Below are 5398 nucleotides of genomic sequence, written 5' to 3' on the forward strand. Positions count from 1 at the left end.
CTATTTTATTCAAACTTACTATGTACAGTTGTGTCTTTGCACTCTGCACGTGGGGGTTCCCTGCTTGTGATGTTGTAACAGCTCTTCTCTGTTTCTTTATCCCCAGACCTACTGACTACCAGGTGTCGTGCTCGTGCTTTTTATGTGGTTGGTGTTCTTGTCTGTGATTGGTTGTGGTGTTGTGTGCTCTGATTTGCCTGTTGGTGTGTCCATCATGATGTGTGTGTTTGAATATCATGACAGTTCTGTGTAGATCATAGAATCTACAATGCAGAAGGAGGCCATTCCGCCCATCGAGTCTGCACCGGCTCTTGGAAAGAGCACCCTACCCAAGGTCAACACCTCCACCCTATCCCCATAACCCAGTATCCCCACCCAACACTAAGGGCAATTTTGGACACTAAGGGCAATTTTAGCATGGCCAATCCACCTAACCTGCACATCTTTGGACTGTGGGAGGAAACCGGAGCACCCGGAGGAAACCCACGCACACACGGGGAGGATGTGCAGACTCCGCACAGACAGTGACCCAAGCCGGGAATCGAACCTGGGACCCTGGAGCTGTGAAGCAATTGTGCTATCCACAATGCTACCGTGCTGCCCTAAAATGATCACCCGGACAGGGACTTGAACCCTGGACCCTCAAATTAAAAGCCTGATGCTCTACCGACTGAGCTACCCGGGCTCTCGATTTAGCCACTCTCTTCCCCAGCCCCTGGCTGGCACCCCAATTCTGTCTGTTTAATTGACAAATTTGGTTGTAACTGTTGAACAGTCAGGGGCCTTTGAGTCAGTTTGTCCGAATCCAGCGCTTAGCTGCTTCACACAATGAGTTACTTTTTTAACTGCAATGACTATGCACAGTGCTCACATTCACTTGAACAATGACTTGCAGCTCACTGTTATATAATGAAGGGCCCCAAGCTATCCTGTGGGTGTTTATATCAATCCTAGCGCAGCGACGTGACCTCTGACCCAATCCAACACGAGGATGAATGTGCAGTGGGCGGCCCCTCCCCCCCGACACGGTTTTATCTCTCACGTTTCGCCATTCAGCTCTCAAATCTTCCACGTCGCTTTTTTTAATGTTGTCCTCCCCCGCCCTTGCCCGCTTTCTCCTGAGGTAATCATTCTTGCGCTGGCACCGTGCCAATGTTCTGTTGGCCACACCTGCGTGGCGTGGGGAGGGAGCGGGCATTACAGCTAAACCTCACCCGGCCCTCAATGTCGACACGTGCGCTTGTCAATAAACGTCGGTGGGGACCGTGCTTTCGGAGGCATTCCTCTGCTGTTTTAACGGAGATTTTTTTTCGTTCTTTTTTTCAAATAAATTCAGTGTACCCAATTCATTTTTTCCAATTAACGGGCAATTTAGCGTGGCCAATCCACCTACCCTGCACATCTTTGGGTTGTGGGGGCGAAACCCACGCAAACACGGGGAGAATGTGCAAACTCCACACAGACAGTGGCCCAGAGCCGGAATCGAACCTGGGACCTCGGCGCCGTGAGGCAGCAGTGCTAACCCACTGTGCCACCGTGCTTTAATGGAGGACTTAAGCCTTTGAAAAGAAGAGTGAGTGCCCATGCTGAAATAACAAATCCAGCCTTAATTAATCCCTAATTATTTTCCTGCTTAAGTAGGGTGCTCTTTCCAAGGGCCGGTGCAGACTCGATGGGCCGAATGGCCTCCTTCTGCACTGCAAATTCTATGATTCTCTGATATCACCGGGTCACTGTTTCCTTTCAAACAATGTGTGCTTTTAGATAACTGATCTATGAATCATATAGCCTCTCTCTTACATCTTCCTTTTACTTGTTTCTCTCTCTGTCTTTTTCCTCATTCCTTCCTTCCCACTACCCCGCCCCCACCCCATCGTGTGTGGGAGCTTGCTGTGAGCAAATTGGCTGCTGTACTTCCTGCATTCCTGCAGTGATTCCAGCCAGTGAAACATTTTTTTGAAGTGTAAAGTGCCCTGGGACACCCTGGTGGTGTGAAAGGCGCTACAGAAATGCAGATTGTTCTTTGCTTTCCGATACAGCCCGGTTGTTCGATATGCACAAGCGGACAGTGTGACAATCGTATCCTACCAGACCTGCACTCCGAGTTCTGTGCAGAGCAATGAAAATGATGCAATTTGCCCCAGTCTGTGCTTGCCCACCAACTCGCTCGCGGACATGTGAACATGGAAGACAAATGATAAATCAGGACTTCCACCCTGGAGACGGCATTGGATGAAACGGGCAATGGGAGTTTTAGGTCCTCAGTCAATGGCGATTATTGATGCAGGACTGAAGGGAGTTCAGTTAATGTTTCCGCAAATGCTCTCAAACCATTTAAAGATCACCCCTTTCTGGCTCCATCTACTTCCCTTCAGATCTTCTTGATGCTCAGCGAGATCCTCAGAACTACAGTACTTCCAACGCGAGGGAAATGTTACGAGGAAGTGAGCACATTTCCAAGCGATCCGGAGATGCTTTCGCCCCCTGGGAACTCGGAATTCTCGCAAAATCGTTGCCGCCTTTTTCTCTCGAAGAGAGAATGCTGGGAAGGTGTCCTGTAGAGGGCTTTCGAATTCTTGATAGGGTTGGGTAAAATAAAAAAAATGCTACTACTTGTAGGGGAGTCGGAAATAAAATAAAGATAAATAAATCCCAGAGGATTCATGAGAAACGTTTATGCTCTCGAGAATTGAGAATCTGGAACTCGCTACCACAGGGAGTGGGTAAGTTAATATTATAATACATTTTTTTTTTAATTTAGAGTACCCAATTAATTTTTTCCAATTAAGGGGCAATTTAACGTGGCCATTCCACCTACCCGGCACATGAAATGAAAATGAAAATCACTTATTGTCACCAGTAGGCTTCAAATGAAGTTACTGTGAAAAGCCCCTAGTCACCACATTCCGGCGCCTGTTCGGGGAGGCTGGTACGGGAATTGAACCGTGCTGCTGGCCCACCTTGGTCTGCTTTCAAAGCCAGCGATTTAGCCCAGTGTGCTAAACCAGCCCAACATCTTTGGGTTGTGGGGGTGAACCCCACGCAAACACGGGGAGAATGTGCAAACTCCACACGGACAGTGACCCAGAGCCGGGATCGAACCCGTGCAGTGCAGTGCTAACCACTGCACCACCGTGCTGCCCAGCATAAATATATTTAAAGGGAAACTGGATAAACACATGAAGGAGGAGGGGATAGAAGGATATGCGGGTAGGGTGAGATAAATGAAGGAGTTTATAATAATAATAATCTTTATTAGTGTCACAAGTAGGCTTACATTAACACTGCAATGAAGTTACTGTGACAATCCCCTCGTCGCCACATTCCGGCGCCTGTTCGGGTCACTGAGGGAGAATTCAGAATGTCCAATTCACCTAACAGCTCGTCTTTCGGGACGGACTTGTGGGAGGAAACCGGAGCACCCGGAGGAAACCCACGCAGACACGGGGAGAACGTGCAAACTCTGCACAGACCGTGACCCAGCGGTGAATCGAACCTGGGACCCTGGAGCTGTGAACCAACGGTGCTAACCACTGTGCTACCATGTGGAGAATAAACACCAGTATGGACCAGAAGGGATGAATGGCCTGTTTCTACACTGTAGACTCAATGTAACTTTCTTTCACAAGATGGTCATTTCTTTCATTTCATATCACAGGGAATATTTATAGTTTGGAGATTACAATCTGTCGGCGGCTGGTTAGAAATGAATAGACGGTGGAAGAGCTGAAGACATCCAAACCGAGTGCTGCCGCACCTATGTTCAGCTGTGTAGAGCGGTTCCTGAGGTAAATGTAACAGGGTTTAAAGATGCAAGGTATACGATACTGGAGAGATCAAACGCAGGCCTTCCCTACCCCAGGGGAAAGCAAAGGCCTCTTTCTGTTGATCAGAATTGGTGGTCCTGCCATATGGAGTTCAATTCGATGGAAAACCTCACACTTTGGTGCTGAATAATTTGAGGCCCACCCCAGCCGTTTGCTTTCGAAGCATTTATTTTCAAGCCCAAAATGTTGGCGCTCCTTGGCTTTGGTTGTCAATTTAAGACAATGAAAGGATTTGCAAGGGTAGAGAGAAACTATTGCCTCTGGTGAGAGAGTCCAGAACAGAGGAGGTAGTTTAAATAAAGGATATTCTCTTTGTAGTGAATACAGAGCAAATCAGAACAAAAATCCATTTGTTTTATGACAGCAAACATTTCGTAATTGGATTTGAAGGAAAACTGCAACATAAACTCCATACTGCTGTCATCTGATGCCTAACACAGCCCTAAAATGTGTTTATTTAAAAAAGCTCTTTGTGTTTTAAAATGTATATTTTTAAAGGCAAACGGTATTTCAATTTGCCGCCTGTCCCCTCTCACCACAGCCACATCTTTTTTCAGGAGAGACAATTCCAGATTTCTATCATCTTTTTGTAAAGACTTTGGGCTGGATTCTCCGATTTTCAGGCTATGTCCCTGTCATAATACACACCAGTATATCATGGTGCAGACACACACTGATGGGCACACAGTGGGACCAATCAACACACACAACACCGCAGCCAATCACCAGTGAGAGCACACGCACTATAAAGTCAGGGGGCAGCAGAGTTCCCGCTCATTCGAGTAGCAGCTAGCTAGGAGCACAGAGCTCACAGCCTGCAACACAGACATTCACCATGTGCTGAGTGCATCAACTGGTTAGGACAAAGCAAAGGTCTTTAGTTAAAGCTGGTATCGTATTTACCCACAGTTCAAGTATGTTTAAATAGTTAACCCTTTAATAAAATAGTGTTGCACTACTTCAAGTGTTGGTGGCCTGTATGTGATCCAGAACACCCAACACATCAGTCCCCACACCGACGTGGGAACGGTGGCGCTTTACGACCGAAAGTTCGGTGCAAATCGGCCTCCGATTCCCCGTTTGGTGGGGGGGCTAGCAGGCAGGCAGCATAGAGCACCCGGCTCGAGCTGCCGATACGGCCCGGAGAATTGCCGGGTCCGTGGCCGCGCATAAGCACGGCCTGCAGCGGCCGCGCGGTGCAACATGGCGCTGGCCGCGCGTGGAGCCGGCCTGCCAAATCGTGCCCCCCCTTTTGGCCGGCCCGTGACCCCCGGATCACACCCCCCCCCCCCAACACTGCCCCCAGCCCTTGCCAAAGTCCCCCCTGCCCGCGGATCGTCTCTCCCCCGACTGTGGTGGCGCTGGACTGAGTCCGCAGCCGCCACGCCATGTCCCCGACAGGTAATACCATGAGAGACCCACACAGCCGGGGACACGGCCGGTCGGGGGTGGAGCATCGGGGGGGGGGGGCGAAATCAGGCAATGTGCTGAGGCCGTCGATATGGCGGCGCACTCCTAGAGTACGTCACTTTGGAGGGGGCGGCGCCTCGCGAAAGCGGCGCCTCCCCCGA

General features: G+C 49.5%; 1 non-coding gene across 1 annotated transcript; it reads right to left on the reverse strand.

Moving 5' to 3' along the window:
* Positions 1 to 612: 612 nt before the first annotated feature.
* Positions 613 to 685, reverse strand: trnak-uuu (transfer RNA lysine (anticodon UUU)). The gene has a single exon. It is a non-coding gene; the product is annotated as a tRNA-Lys (tRNA).
* Between the last annotated feature and the right edge of the window lie 4713 nt (positions 686 to 5398).

This window comes from Scyliorhinus torazame, chromosome X, assembly GCF_047496885.1.
Source record: "Scyliorhinus torazame isolate Kashiwa2021f chromosome X, sScyTor2.1, whole genome shotgun sequence".
NCBI lineage: Eukaryota > Metazoa > Chordata > Chondrichthyes > Carcharhiniformes > Scyliorhinidae > Scyliorhinus > Scyliorhinus torazame.